General features: G+C 34.5%; 1 pseudogene; it reads right to left on the reverse strand.

The window, feature by feature from the left end:
• Window positions 1-2,278: 2,278 nt before the first annotated feature.
• Window positions 2,279-16,813, reverse strand: part of LOC103930214 — a 43,448-nt pseudogene continuing 28,913 nt past the window's right edge.

The following is a 16,813-nucleotide window of genomic DNA, read 5'->3' on the forward strand; positions in this document are numbered from 1 at the left end:
GGATGAATACGACGTCTTAAGTGTTACATGGTTTTTTGAAGGGTTTTTATAAAGCTTAGGCTAAATAGCCAAAATGGTCCCTAAGATTTGTATAACACAACACTTTGGTCCCTGAGATTTCAAATCAATAGAAGTGGTCCCTGAGATTTTCCACCATCCATCATTTTGGTCCCTCTATTCAAAACTCCGTTAAGTGTCTCGGAGCTCTTGGGCGGAAGTTTGGGCAATTTTCAAAGGTTCGTAACTCAACCATTTCTTAACCAACTTCAACCCATAATATATCAAAATAAAGATAGGAAAGTGTAGAATAATATTATACTATTTGGAAGCCCAATGGTTGCTGGATATGGCAGAAAAATAGCCTCAAAGTTGACTGGTCCGAGGGAAAACTGGAAAACTCACCGGAAACTAAGTAAACTTTAAGCATTCATAACTTCTTCAATACTCAACAAAATCAAGTGATTCAAAAACAAAAATCATACTTCTTGATGAGATGAAGAGAATGGTACCTTTTTCGACGACTAAATTACCTTGGTTTGGCTGGAAAATGGCTCAAAAGTGGCTGTCTTGGTCTTAAGTTACCCATTTTCGAGCCGTTTTCCGGAAAAACTATGGCGCATTAGCTATCAAAAAAGGTACCATTCTCTTTGTCTCATTGATAAGTATGATTTTCATTTTTGAATCACTTGATTTCGTTGAGTATTGAAGAAGTTATGAACGTTTAAAGTTTACCCAGTTTCCAGCGAGTTTTCTAGTTTTCCCTGGGACCAGGCAAATTTAAGGCTATTTTCTGACCATCTACGGCAATGATTGGGCTTCTAAATAAGTATAATCTTATTCTACACTTTCCTATCTTCATTTTGATATATTATGGGTCGAATTTGGTTAAGAAACAATTGAGTTACGAAGCTTTGAAAATTGCCCAAATTTCCGGCCAAGAGCTCTGGGACACTTAACGAAGTTTTTAATGGAAGAACCAAAATGATGGATGGTGGACAATCTCAGGGACCACTTCTATTGATTTGAAATCTCAAGGACCAAAGTGAGGAGTTATGCAAATCTTAGGGATCATTTTGGCTATTTAGCCTAAAGCTTAATGAGTCTTTCATGTTCATAATTGATCCGAACGTCTGGACGGGTTGAATGTTAAATATACGTTCTATGTTGGAGGTTCCAAGTACGACATATATTAGGAAAACTTGACCTTTGAAATATGCATGGGTAATTCGTAAGTAATTGGAAGAACTACGTAGGATTGTTAAGGTAACGGCGGAACACCTTTTCTTTCATTTAAGAAAGCAAACTTCACATCGAGCTAGAACAAACTCCATCCCTTTTGTGCAGCCAAAGCTATCAAAGTTCTAAATTGGTGCAAATGTTTCATTGTAGTTGATGAGTCAATATTATATCATATATTTTATTCTATTCGTAGTTATATTTTATTGCTTATTTTGGTAGAATTTTGATATTTTGTTATGTATTTTCAATGTAGGACATGCAACTCCCTCTTGAGCATAAAGTGAACAAATGGACAAATTTTGGAGTGGGTCCAATTAGAGGATGTTCGTGAGTTTTTCAAGATGATTGTGTCAAAATTCTAGATTTTTCTACCAAACCGTTCGGACAGCAGAGAAAATCAGACTTTTGACCAACCAAATCAACTACAATTTAATCTCAAAAGGTCTCTTTTGAAAGTTGAAGACATCCCCAACTTTAGCTTTGTATGTTAATTGTTTGAAAACTTAACTAGCTAGCGTTTGTGATCCATTTAATTATGGATTAAAGCACAATATGTTATGGGACATGAAGTTTGGACAAGAGGCGATGTGTACAGCTACGACATTCTCTTATTGGAAAAGTTTACAGCAAAAAGACCAACCGATAACATGTTTCAAGGATCTTCAAACCTGCATAACTTTGTTAAGGCATCTGGTAGATATTGTCGATCCCTCTCTTATGTTGAGGGTGATTAGATGAATGCTAGTCATCACATTAACGAGGATATCACCAGCATTGGCATATAATTTGAAGAAATCATTGTTTCGATTTTAGAAATCGGCATTGCTTGCTCTGCAGAGTTGCCTAGAGAGAGGCTGGACAATAGTGACACGACACAATCGTGCCGGATCAGAAAGAAGCATACTGAGCAGCATTGGCATGTCAAGTTAGTAATGTTTCTTATGTAAAACTAACTTTTCCTTCGTATTTTGCTTGATCAATAAACGCAGAATTACTATTTGCTCGCAGATGGCAATCTGTTCCCGTCGATCAATAAAAACAGTATTACTCAAATCTTTGTAACTACATTCTGAACCGGAAGTCTTCTCGCTTTCTACTGTCTAGCTAAATTACCTAAATACGATACACGTCAAAACATACATTTCCAACATGTAAATGAAAATCGGGAGTTAAAACTCAAATAAGCGCAACTCAATCATCCCTTCTTTTCTTTTTGGGGAATACCAAGCAGCGACATTCCCTGATTGTATAAGTCTCAAGGAGTAGCCCAAGTTGTATATGAAATCCTCAATATGTGGGGCATGTTTCCCGCGCAAATAGTCAAGTGCAACCCTAGAATCCGCTCTAAAGACAATTGGCCCATAAATCTACAAAGGAAAGGTAATGTGTCAATAACAACTGGATTTTCATCCCAGTAACCAAATCATTCACCCCAGCCATGCATGTTAATAGCCATATATAGAAGCTCAGCTTTTCATCCTCTCATTTTAAAGTTCTACGCTGATCTAAAAGTTGTACATTAAGACACATGAGCAGTAAAACGACTGTACAGATACAACAGCAGAAAAATGACTGTAGATTATTGAAATAAGACAGGGCATACATGCTTCCACAAGTACCAATTAGCAAATGACTATGCAAGTTTTGTAACATATTGCGCATAACTGCATTTAAAAATTCTCTTCCAACTTAAGGTGCACAACATTTAAAAAGTTTAAGGTATAAATGGAAATACCTGCTGCTGAAAGATTAGATTGATCCTAGGGGAGGACATCAGATCTTTTGCACTATTAGCAGACGACCTCTTCAAACCATTAATAACCCTTTTAGCCAAAGCTGCAGTTGAACAAATATCCCGACGACAATCAATCCTGATTAGATCACTCTAGAGCTCTCTAAACTTCCCGTGCTGGAAAGTATAGCAGAGAGCCGAAAAAATCAGCACTTAATGGACTTCTCTTCTTATTGCTCCTAGAATTTTCCTCATCTCCCTTCATATCAACTGCCACTAGGTTGTACCCATCCTGAAACTAGGCAGTGCAGCTTCCACCAAAAATGTAATGCCACCATTGACCAGAAGAAAAAGTGAGAAATGGCATTACAATTTCATTTTGCAAATAAAAAAGAACTATATCGCTAACAATGACTAGGTTGACTACCCATTAATTTTGACAATTATAGAATTCCGTATCTGGTCTTTTCTGGTGCAAACATCAGGAAATGGTAAAATTAAAAACCTTAAGAGATTGCATACTGCCGGCAACGGACCTGGACTCAAACACAAAACAAAAATATTGAATTGTTCTGTTAGAACTATTAAGATTTGAGTAAGCTTCCATTAATCTGATCATTTGGATTTCGAAGGGAGCAAGAAGAATGAAGAGAGAAGAAAACACTAGAGAGAGAAGCAGAGAGAATATTTCATAACAGCATCATTCTTTCATTTAGAATGGTGCTCCACTTTCATATATTCTTTATTCCTCACATCAGTCATCATCACCATTCAATACATAAGCCATTGTGATTATGACACATGGCAATTACAAGGCATGTGAGACATTAGAATGAAAACTGATCTAAGACCTACACTTGGCTAATGAACTCAAACTATCTCAACAGAAAACAGTTTCACAAAATGACAAATAGAAAAACTACTAAGTACACCATTTACTAACAAGTAATTAGTAAGCAATTTACTTTTCAACACTCCCTTCTAAATTGCTAACTGATTTCACACCAAGTGGGCTTCTCAGGTAGTTGAATCTGTCTTTGGGAAGAGCCTTTGTAAAGATGTCTACAATTTGTTCTTCACTATTGTAGTAAATCAAATCAATTACTCATTCTTGAATTGCATCTCTAATGAAGTGAAACTTTCTGCCAATGTGTTTGGTTGTCTGATGAAACAGAGGGTTCTTAGACATAGCTATAATAGAGGTGTTATCACATAATAAGGGAGTTACAATGGCTTGCTCCTCTCCAAAGTCCTCGAGTATAAACCTAAGCCAAATGGCCTGTGTAGTTGCTTCAGCCATGCTGACATACTCAACTTCTGCAGTTGAAAGTGCCACACTGTGCTGTTTAACCGAGGCCCATGAAAATGCCCCACTTCCAAATGAAAAAGCATACCCTGAGGTGCTTTTCATGTCCTCTTCAGATCCACTCCAGTCACTATCATAGTAGCCAATCAATATAGCAGACTTTCCAACCACATATTCAATCCCAAAGTCAATTGTCCCGTGGATATACCTTAGAACCCCTTTAGCAACTCCATAGTGCTTCTTGGAAGGTTTATGCATGAATCGTGCAAGTAAACTAGCAGAGAACATAATATCTGGTCTAGTTGCTGTCAAATACAGCAGACTCCTAATAATTTTCCTCTATAAACTCTCATTTGCAGGTTCACTATCATCATCACTTCTCAATTTGTCAGTTGCAACCAATGGAGTGTGCTCACTGGCTTGCAGTCTTTGAGCCAAATTTATCCAAGAGTGTCGAGCCAAATTTTTTCTGATGTATAAATATACTCCCTTCAGTTTGAGTTACTCCCATTCCAAGAAAATGATAAAGTAAACCCAAATCTGACATCTCATACTTGCTCATCATTTCAGTCTTGAATTCTTGCATCATTTCATCACTGTTCCCTGTATATACTATGTCATCTACATAGATTGACACGATTAGAGCCCTAATTGAATTTTTTTAGCAACGCCTGCAGAAATTAGCTAATACACAATTGAATTTTAGCAACGCCTCATCCTCAACCTGATGGGCAAACTGAAGTTGTGAATCGCTAATTAGGGGACCTTTTGCTTTGCCTAGTTGGTTAGCATCTGAAGTCATTGGACCACAAGTTATGTATTGTGGAGTTCGCCTACTATTGTCTTGTCAATTGTAGCACCAGAATGTGTCCTTTCTACATTGTCTTTGGCTTAATTCCACTAGCACCAGTTGATCTTGCTCCTGTACCAAACGCGAAAAGAATTAGTGGCAAAGATGAAAGTTTCGTTGATAATGTCAAGCAGATCGATAGCATGACGCACAAGCACCTTCAAGAAACAAGTCAGAAATACAAAGCTCATGCAGATTCCAAAAGGCGAATGGTGGAGTTTGATGTGGGAGAGTTTGTTTGGGCAGTTTTGACGAATGATCGTTTTTCAGCTGGAGATTCCAATAAACTGTTTGCAAGGAAAATTGGGCCATATGAAATTCTTGAAAAGATTAACCTCAATGCTTATCACCTGAAGTTGCCTAGCCATATTCGTACTTCTAATGTGTTCAATGTGAAACATCTCATTCCATTCAAAGTGGACAACGAAGATACTAGAGATGCAAATTCGAAGGCGAATTTTCTCCAACCCAGAGAGGATGATGCAGATATGATGGCTAGTTCATTTATGGATCGTTGGGATAAATTGAATGCTTAACATTATTAAGTACTACTTAATAAACTCAATAACAGCTTAGGGCCTTTTTTTGGCTGATCATAACAGCCATGACGTTTTTATTGCTGATAATAGCCTTTCTTTATTTAATTTTCAATTTTCAATGCTATTAAGTTTATTGCCCTTTTAAATTCTGAATGTTAGTTACAAGTTGGTGATAAAACCTACTTCTTGCTGGAAGGTGGGGATGTTAGACCTTTTTTGAATGAATGAAATATGCAGAGAGATTTCTTTCTTAGTTTGTGCCTTTTTGTTTGTGAGATTGTTCAGCTTTGTTCTTCTAGTTGTCTATGTTGTAGGTTGGTACTAGAGACGGGGTTTTGGGGTTTTCAGGACTCTCCTTGCACTAGGAAATAATGGACTCTACATATCAATTTTTCTTTTCATTTTATTTTGTTTTTAGTCGTTGCACCTTGCATCAGTTTGATATTTTGAAAAAATGTTTCTAATTTGAAATCCAAACTACTAAAACTATTTAGATGGCAATTTCCAACTCTAGTTTGTGTTGGATTTATCCAATATAAATCAACCTTTAAGTGGTCTACTACATGTAATAGGAATGTAATATTGGAGAATAATGTTGATTGTGATTTGATATCTTAAAGATATCAATCCTATATAAGGTGTCTTATATTGGAAATAGGATTGATGGAATCCTTAATTGAATATGATTATGATACTTGATTTGGAGGCTAAGAAAGTAAGTTTAGGTTTCCTTTATGGATGGAAACCCTAACTTTTAGCCTATATAAAAACACTGGTCCCTATAAGCCTTAGAACACACAACATAATTCTTCTCATGGAGTAGTTGTATTATGCTAGGAGTTTATAGAAGACATTGGTGTCGCCGTGCCCTTTCTCCTTCCTTACTCGAGTACCATGGTTACAACTGGAATCAGGTTTGTCACTCATTCGCTTGTGTTTTAATTGTATAACCTTATAAAGCTAACAGTTTGACCATCGCAAAGTCTAGTAGCACACACTTTTTCCAACTTAACTTGTAAGCTAAGCAAGAAAATAGAATCAAAACAATGTAGTAGCTAACTTTCAACACTTATTTCAAGCTGGTAGGCTAGTAATCTATATATAAAGCCAACACAAAAAGTGAATAGTGTTTTTGGTGTCACCAAGCTTCAACAAAAAATTTAGACAAAATGCCCCCAAGACAAAAAATACAAAGACATCCCAAAATAATGCATCAAATAAGGTAGGGGCATTTTTGTCATTTTACTAGTGTTTTTTTAATAATAATTTTTTTGTGATTTTTTTTAATTAGTACCTCACAATAGGCTAGCAATAATGTGATTAAATTTTATTTTTATTTTTAAACACGTTCAAAACATCTTAAGAGACATGTAATGCCGGTTATAAAAAATTATTTCACTCGCAGATAATAATGTGATTAAATTAGTTGTCAAATGATTTTTTTTTAACAAACGATATTATCTATACTAAGGGGGAGGGGGTGGGCTTAGCCTCACAATGAACTAGCAATAATGTGATTCAATCATCTGTTTATTAAATATTATTTTCTCTATTCTTAGTGTAAATTCTATAGAGACTGATTTTATTATATAAACTCAGTTGCTTTAATTAGTTTATGAGGGATTTCTTCTAGCATAATTTAAGATTATTCATTTACTTCAAATATTTGACTTTTCTTTTGTCATTTTATTAGACTTATGTGGGCCTGAAGGATTGACTAATCCTTTGAATCTGGTAACAACATGTATCATCCCCCAAAACAACGTTATCTTTCAAACCTTTCAATCAATCGAAACTACTCTTGAAAAAGGCTTTTCTTTAACCCAAGCAGTTTGTTAAAAATTCGTTTCAGATATAAAATTTATGAATATATAGACATACTTTTGTTATTTCTAATAATATAGCTCGATAATAATTCATTTCTTTTAAAGCATGCCTCGACTGTTCAAGACTTCTGTGGGTGTCTAATATAATTGAAGTGCAACAGTATTTTTCTGTTTATTAAATATTATTTTCTCTATTCTTAGTGTAAATTCTATAGAGACTGATTTTATTATGTAAACTCAGTTGCTTTAATTAGTTTATGAGGGGTTTCTTCTAGCATAATTTAAGATTATTCATTTACTTCAAATATTTGACTTTTCTTTTGTCATTTTATTAGACTTATGTGGGCCTGAAGGATTGACTAATCCTTTGAATCTGGTAACAACATGTATCATCCCCTAAAACAACGTTATCTTTCAAACCTTTCAATCAATCGAAACTACTCTTGAAAACGGCTTTTCTTTAACCCAAGCAGTTTGTTAAAAATTCGTTTCAGATATAAAATTTATGAATATATAGACATACTTTTGTTATTTCTAATAATATAGCTCGATAATAATTCATTTCTTTTAAAGCATGCCTCGACTGTTCAAGACTTCTGTGGGTGTCTAATATAATTGAAGTGCAACAGTATTTTTCTGTTTATTAAATATTATTTTCTCTATTCTTAGTGTAAATTCTATAGAGACTGATTTTATTATATAAACTCAGTTGCTTTAACTAGTTTATGAGGGGTTTCTTCTAGCATAATTTAAGATTATTCATTTACTTCAAATATTTGACTTTTCTTTTGTCATTTTATTAGACTTATGTGGGCCTGAAGGATTGACTAATCCTTTGAATCTGGTAACAACATGTATCATCCCCTAAAACAACGTTATCTTTCAAACCTTTCAATCAATCGAAACTACTCTTGAAAACGGCTTTTCTTTAACCCAAGCAGTTTGTTAAAAATTCGTTTCAGATATAAAATTTATGAATATATAGACATACTTTTGTTATTTCTAATAATATAGCTCGATAATAATTCATTTCTTTTAAAGCATGCCTCGACTGTTCAAGACTTTTGTGGGTGTCTAATATAATTGAAGTGCAACAGTATTTTTCTGTTTATTAAATATTATTTTCTCTATTCTTAGTGTAAATTCTATAGAGACTGATTTTATTATATAAACTCAGTTGCTTTAATTAGTTTATGAGGGGTTTCTTCTAGCATAATTTAAGATTATTCATTTACTTCAAATATTTGACTTTTCTTTTGTCATTTTATTAGACTTATGTGGGCCTGAAGGATTGACTAATCCTTTGAATCTGGTAACAACATGTATCATCCCCTAAAACAACGTTATCTTTCAAACCTTTCAATCAATCGAAACTACTCTTGAAAACGGCTTTTCTTTAACCCAAGTAGTTTGTTAAAAATTCGTTTCAGATATAAAATTTATGAATATATAGACATACTTTTGTTATTTCTAATAATATAGCTCGATAATAATTCATTTCTTTTAAAGCATGCCTCGACTGTTCAAGACTTCTGTGGGTGTCTAATATAATTGAAGTGCAACAGTATTTTTCTGTTTATTAAATATTATTTTCTCTATTCTTAGTGTAAATTCTATAAAGACTGATTTTATTATATAAACTCAGTTGCTTTAATTAGTTTATGAGGGGTTTCTTCTAGCATAATTTAAGATTATTCATTTACTTCAAATATTTGACTTTTCTTTTGTCATTTTATTAGACTTATGTGGGCCTGAAGGATTGACTAATCCTTTGAATCTGGTAACAACATGTGTAATCCCCTAAAACAACGTTATCTTTCAAACCTTTCAATCAATCGAAACTACTCTTGAAAACGGCTTTTCTTTAACCCAAGCAGTTTCTTAAAAATTCGTTTCAGATATAAAATTTATGAATATATAGACATACTTTTGTTATTTCTAATAATATAGCTCGATAATAATTCATTTCTTTTAAAGCATGCCTCGACTGTTCAAGACTTCTGTGGGTGTCTAATATAATTGAAGTGCAACAGTATTTTTCTGTTTATTAAATATTATTTTCTCTATTCTTAGTGTAAATTCTATAAATACTGATTTTATTATATAAACTCAGTTGCTTTAATTAGTTTATGAGGGGTTTCTTCTAGCATAATTTAAGATTATTCATTTACTTCAAATATTTGACTTTTCTTTTGTCATTTTATTAGACTTATGTGGGCCTGAAGGATTGACTAATCCTTTGAATCTGGTAACAACATGTATCATCCCCTAAAACAACGTTATCTTTCAAACCTTTCAATCAATCGAAACTACTCTTGAAAACGGCTTTTCTTTAACCCAAGCAGTTTGTTAAAAATTCGTTTCAGATATAAAATTTATGAATATATAGACATACTTTTGTTATTTCTAATAATATAGCTCGATAATAATTCATTTCTTTTAAAGCATGCCTCGACTGTTCAAGACTTCTGTGGGTGTCTAATATAATTGAAGTGCAACAGTATTTTTCTGTTTATTAAATATTATTTTCTCTATTCTTAGTGTAAATTCTATAGAGACTGATTTTATTATATAAACTCAGTTGCTTTAATTAGTTTATGAGGGGTTTCTTCTAGCATAATTTAAGATTATTCATTTACTTTAAATATTTGACTTTTCTTTTGTCATTTTATTAGACTTATGTGGGCCTGAAGGATTGACTAATCCTTTGAATCTGGTAACAACATGTATCATCCCCTAAAACAACGTTATCTTTCAAACCTTTCAATCAATCGAAATTACTCTTGAAAACGGCTTTTCTTTAACCCAAGCAGTTTGTTAAAAATTCGTTTCAGATATAAAATTTATGAATATATAGACATACTTTTGTTATTTCTAATAATATAGCTCGATAATAATTCATTTATTTTAAAGCATGCCTCGACTGTTCAAGACTTCTGTAGGTGTCTAATATAATTGAAGTGCAACAGTATTTTTCTGGAATGTGTCATTATCAGACGACACCAAAAAAAAACATTTCATGTGAGAATCCTGACCGAAATGAAAACGCAGTTTTGTACGATAGCCATTTTTGTCTCCACTTTAGGATGCAACTTTCCAAATCATTACGATGCAATAGTGCAACTTTACAAATTATTGCAATGTGCAACTTTTCCAATTATGGTCGACTTTTGTAGGCTGGCTGCCGGCCAGCCACGAAAAGGGCCTTTCATTGGGAATCAGATCTATTTTGGATTTTTATGTTTGGAACTTTCGGATCGAGAAATTGGAACCGTTGAAGAGAATCATTTAAATCATTGAGTAATAATTGATGAATGCCAGCTATATCTACCAGTCTACCACAGCCCTGTCCAATGCTAGAGACAATCAAGTGTTGATGCACAAAAGCTGATCCCCTTAGCGTTGGATTTCATTTAACAAATCTTACAAACGTATAGAAGTACTACTAAATTATACACTAATGGTATCAAGTGACCGTAATTGTAACTTAATACCTTTATCTTCTCTTATAACTTAGAGTGGCGGAGCTTTTTTTATTTATTTTTTCTTTTCTCTACTGGCGTGGTAAAGTTCCCATTACTTGTTCTTTGGATAATGTGAGTAAAATTAAATTTGTAAATAAAATTTTGTAAACTAAATGATATGAAAGTTGATAATTAAATTGTGACTTAAGCTTTGATAAACGTGATGATTCTTACTAGTGACACATTATTTAGTTTGTAAATTTTATCTACAAATTTAATCTTTTTAACATTACCTGTATTCTATTGTGTATATCCTCAATCCAATCACGAGACGCAAACACGCACCAATCCGGAAGGAGAGGAGTCAGAAGACCTACACTATTTGTTGGCATAAATAAATGACACAACACTACACCAAAAGTAGCAATTATCATTGTACAAAACCAAAGATAAATATATATATTTTTTTTTTTTTGCATACTATCGATGAACAAGAATGAGCAATGTTTGATGTATCCGGACATGATTATGCAATGTTATTATTTTACTCAAATATAAAATAAAAATTTGTTATTTTATTAATATACCTAAAAAGTGACATACGTCAACATTGTCACCTAACTTTATTATAATACGTAGAATAATACACCATATAACTTATATTTTTGATGTCCATAAAATTTTCTCAACAAGAACACATTCATCAAGCAAGTCACTATGTCCTATAAAAATTAAAATAAAAAATCAAGCTAGTCACTGTGTCATATTGTTTATAATCAAAGAGAAAATTTCACACAAAACCAATCAGGAGAAAGAAAGAGACCAATCAGCTTTTTTCTTTAGACCAATCAGATTATTAGAAGGAAGGCAGCAACCAATGAGAGGGGAAAGCAAGGAGGGAAGGGAGAAGGATAGAACCGGCCAACCTGGTTTCTCCACCCGATCTGGTTCCTTGACCCGGTTCTATCTCCTCCGTCCGTTGTCCGTTCGAAATGGTTCCAGTGTCTATGTTAAGCTCTCGGTGATCCCAATGTCCCTGTGATGTTAGATTTTTAAATTTCAAACCCAATTTTACAAATCGAAGCCACAAAGTTCCGGGTTGTTTGGCGAGTTTCCCCATTTATCGGCAAATCCGACAACAATTACCATCAACCACCACCACCAATAGACTCCCTTCAACCTCGGGAACAAAGCCCATGCATTGGTTGGGGCGTCAGAGCTGTTTTAGAGTCGAATCAAGAACACCCAAAATCAAGGGTTTCTGGCAGTTCGTGGGCAAGTTGAGGTGTTTCTCGGAAAAATTGGACTTGGCCACAGGTATGAAACTTTCTCCACTCATTGAGATCTACATGCCTGTATAATTTGGTAAATTTTGGAAATAGTTAAATTTTCCGACGAGTCAGGGCGGCCGGCCGCTGTGTGCGGCGGCGCGTGGGCCAAGGTACCCCCTGACCTTCATAGGCTAAATTTGATACCTCAATTCCATATGTGAAGTCTGATTGACAAATCTCATCGCTTGAACATAGTTTTGTTAGAGACTGCTACTAGGTCATTATATGAATCGACGATCCGACCGTTGGATCGTCATCAAACTTTAATAGGTTATTATTCATAATATTTGAGGACTTTTGGAACTTACGGATCGGGAATTCAGCATACAGATCTTCCCGAATTAGATTTGTAAGTTTGTAAAATAAAACGTCAACCGCCACATGAATTCGTGATTGATGGAGATCCGACCATTGGATCGTAATGAAATTTTAGTATGTTGGTCTAGAAGCATAATTTGGACCTTAGGAAGTTACGGATCCGAAATACGATCTGCAGATCTTCCGGATTAAATTACTAGGGTGTGGTCCCTGTATATCAATTTTTCTTTTCGTTTTATTTTGTTTTTAGCTGCTACACCCTGTATCAGTTTGATATTTTGAAAAAATGTTTCTAATTTGAAATCCAAACTGCTAAAACTATTTAGATGGAAATTTCCAACACTAACTTGACCATCTCAAAGTGTGGTAGCAAAAACTTTTTCCAACTTAACTTGTAAGTTAAGCAAGAAAATAGAATCAAAACATGTAGTAGCTATCTTCCAACACTTATTTGAAGCTGGTAGGCCAGTAATAATTGATGAATGCCAGCTGTATCCACCAGTCTTCCACGACACTGTCCAATACTAGAGACAATATAGTTGACCCATATATGCCAAGTCAAGTCCAAATATTCCATAATCTAGAATCAGATTATTTACAACCAAATGTTGATGCACAAAAGCTGATCCCCTCCAAGATGGATTTCATTTAAGAAATCTTACTTACAAACCTATAAAATTACTACTAAATTATACACTAATGGTATGAAGTGACCGTAATTGTTCCTTTTCTTTTCTCTACTAGTGTGGTAAAGTTTCCATTACTTGTTCTTTAGATAATGTTAGGAAAATTAAATTTGCAGACAAAATCTTGTAAACTAAATAACATGAAAGTTGATAATTGAATTATGAGTTAAGCTTTGATAAATGTGATGATTCTTACTAGTGACACATCATTTAGTTTGTAAATTTTATTTATAAATTTATTATTCTTAGCATTACCCGTATTCTTTTGTGTATATACTCAATCCAATCACGTGACGCAAACACGCATCAATCCGGAACGAGAGGAGTCAGAAGACCTACACTATTTGTTGGCATAAATAAATGACACAACACTACACATAAATTAGCAATTGTCATTGTACAAAACCAAAGATAAATACTTTTTTTTTTCTTTTTTTGGCATACTATCGATGAACAAGAATGAGCAATTTTTTATGTATCCAACCACGATTATGTGATATTATTATTTCACTCAAATATAAAACATAAATTTGTTATTTTATTAATATACCTAAAAAGTAACATACGTCAACATTGTCGTTTACTTTTATTATAAAACACAAAATAATACACCATATAACTTGTATTTTTGGTATCCATAAAAATTTCTCAACAAAAACACATTCATCAAGCAAGTCACTTTGTCCTATAAAAAAAATAAAAAATAAAATCAAGCAAGACACTGTGTCATTTGGTTTATAATCAAAGAGAAAATTTCACGCAAAACCAATATCTCTATTTTTTTTTTTTCATTTGTTTTAAGTTAAAGAATGAATACGCCACTTATTATTACGGTCTAGTGATATTCCTCTTCATTGGAAGTGAGAAGTCTTTGGTTCAATTTTCACCAAAGGTGAATTTTCACCATATTATTAATAACACATTGTAAGGCTTCACCCATTCTACACCCCTTAGTGTAGATAATATCGTTTGTTAAAAAAAATAATAAAGAAGAATAAATGAATACAATAATTTTAAAAAAAAGTGAAATATTCCTAATATTAGTTCACAAAATTAGATGTAAATTGAATTTATTCGTATAATTAAGTTCAAAAGAAAATAGAGATAATTTTTTGGTCAAGTCAATGCAAACAATCCCTCATCGACTCCGATATCGGTGGCTGTAGGTCCACTGCACGCGTACGGAGCACTCGGTTATGATTATAAATTGGATTATGCTAAAGCTGCTAGACAAACGATCAGTCCTGCTATACTCTTTTATAAATTGAGTTTTGACTTCCGCACAAAACAAATATCATCATCATGGGGATGGGGTTTTACAACTCCATTTCTGCAGTGTTTTTGTCATCCTTTTTTATGCATGCTTTCATTCTTCACTCTTGCCTTCCTTGTTTCGCCCTTCCGGGAAATGAGACAGATAGACTCGCTTTGCTTGAAATCAAGGCTAGCATAACTCATGACCCTTTTAAAGTCCTGACTTCATGGAATGAAACCATCCACTTTTGCTCTTGGCATGGCGTTACATGTGGTCGTCGTCGTAAGAGGGTCACAAGCTTGAGCCTGCGGTCCTTGAAACTAGGAGGATCTATGTCGCCGCATGTTGGGAACTTGAGTTTTTTGAGAGTCATTGATCTCCAAAACAACAGCTTAGGCCATGAAATTCCTCCAGAATTCAGCCGCCTGCACAGATTGCAACAACTACGGTTAAATAACAATTCACTGAGTGGAGAAATTCCCACTAACTTGTCGCTTTGCTCTCAGCTCCTCACGCTCGGTATTGGTTTCAATGAGCTGATGGGAAAGATTCCAAAGGAGCTTGGCCTCTTGTCAAAGTTGAGATTTTTTCACATCCACTATAACCACTTTACAGGGGGAGTCCCTCCTTCTTTTAGCAATTTATCATCTCTTGAAGGGTTCTCCTCATCTTCTAATAATTTGAGTGGCACTGTCCCGGATATTTTTGGCCGAATGACCAATCTTAGCTTTCTTGCTTTTGACGTAAATAGGTTTTCGGGTATGCTTCCTCCCTCAATCTTTAATCTCTCTTCTCTCACAGTCCTTTCCATGGTATACAACGAAATCCAAGGGAGTCTGCCCTCAAACTTAGGTATGGTCATTCCGAGGCTCCAACTATTTTCCATTACCGATAACCAATTCAGTGGACCTATTCCTGTTTCATTATCTAATGCCTCAAATCTAATTGAATTTTCGATGGGATTTAACCAACTGCATGGAAAGGTCCCTCCTTTGACAAATTTGCATAAACTTGAGTTGTTAATTCTTTCTGACAACCATCTCGGAAGTGGGGGAATTGATGACTTGACCTTTCTCTGCGATTTGAGCAATGCCACCCATTTAGAATTTCTCGAAATGTTTGCCAACAAGTTTGGGGGCACGTTACCTCAATGCATAGGAAACCTGTCATCTTCTCTTCAAACCTTCCTTATAGGTCAAAATAAAATATTAGGAAGTATCCCAAATGAGATTGCAAATCTGGCTAACTTACAGCTTTTGTGGATGTCTGAGAACCAATTATCAGGTCACATTCCCCCTGCTATAGGAAAGCTTCACAAGTTATATCAATTAAATTTGAGTAGGAACTCTCTCTCTGGCAATCTTCCATCCTCTTTCGGAAATTTAAGTCAATTAAATGAGTTATACTTAGAAGGCAACAAACTTCAAGGCAATATGCAGAGTTTAAGTGAGTGTCAGAATTTGAGGATCTTATCTCTTGGTGCTAACAATTTTACCGGTATCATATTGCAAGAAATCGTTGGTCTGTTGAACTTGTATGTACTGAGTTTACCTCAAAATCATTTTATAGGCTCCCTGCCAGAGAACATAGGAATTTTAATAAACCTAGAGTATTTAGATATCTCTGATAACATGTTATTCGGTAAAATTCCCACAAGTCTTGTTAGTTGTATAAAATTAGAGTACCTAGACATGCATGGAAATTTCTTCAATGGGACAATTCCATCAACTTTGAGTTCACTAAGAGGTCTTACAAAATTGTCTCTCTCTCACAACAACTTGTCAGGAACAATTCCAGAATTCTTAGAAAGTTTTGTATTTTTGGAATCTCTGAATCTATCTTATAACAATTTTGAGGGCATGTTGCCGATCAAAGGAGCGTTCAAGAATGCAACGGCGACATCAGTTGAAGGAAATAGCAAGCTTTGTGGGGGCATACCTGAGTTTCATTTGCCAAAGTGCAAACTCCAGCATGCAAAAAAGAAAGGATTGAGCTTAACCATGAAATTGGTTCTCTCCCTCGTTTGTGGGATTCTTGGAGTCATTTTTGCACTAACCTTTTTGTACCTTTATTGCTCACGGAGGGACAAAAAGGGTCAAGCTGCAACTGATTCGGACAAATTTCCCCAGGTGTCTTACCAAAGTCTTCTAAAGGCAACAAATGGATTCTCCTCAACCAACTTGGTCGGTATGGGCAGTTTTGGGTCCGTTTATAAAGGAGTATTTGAGCAAGGTGAAACTACAGTTGCCATCAAGGTACTCAACCTC

The sequence above is a fragment of a genome, unplaced genomic scaffold (genome assembly GCF_019419815.1).
Source record: "Pyrus x bretschneideri cultivar Hongxiangsu unplaced genomic scaffold, Pyrus_bretschneideri_v1 Contig273, whole genome shotgun sequence".
Taxonomy (NCBI): Eukaryota; Viridiplantae; Streptophyta; class Magnoliopsida; order Rosales; family Rosaceae; genus Pyrus; species Pyrus x bretschneideri.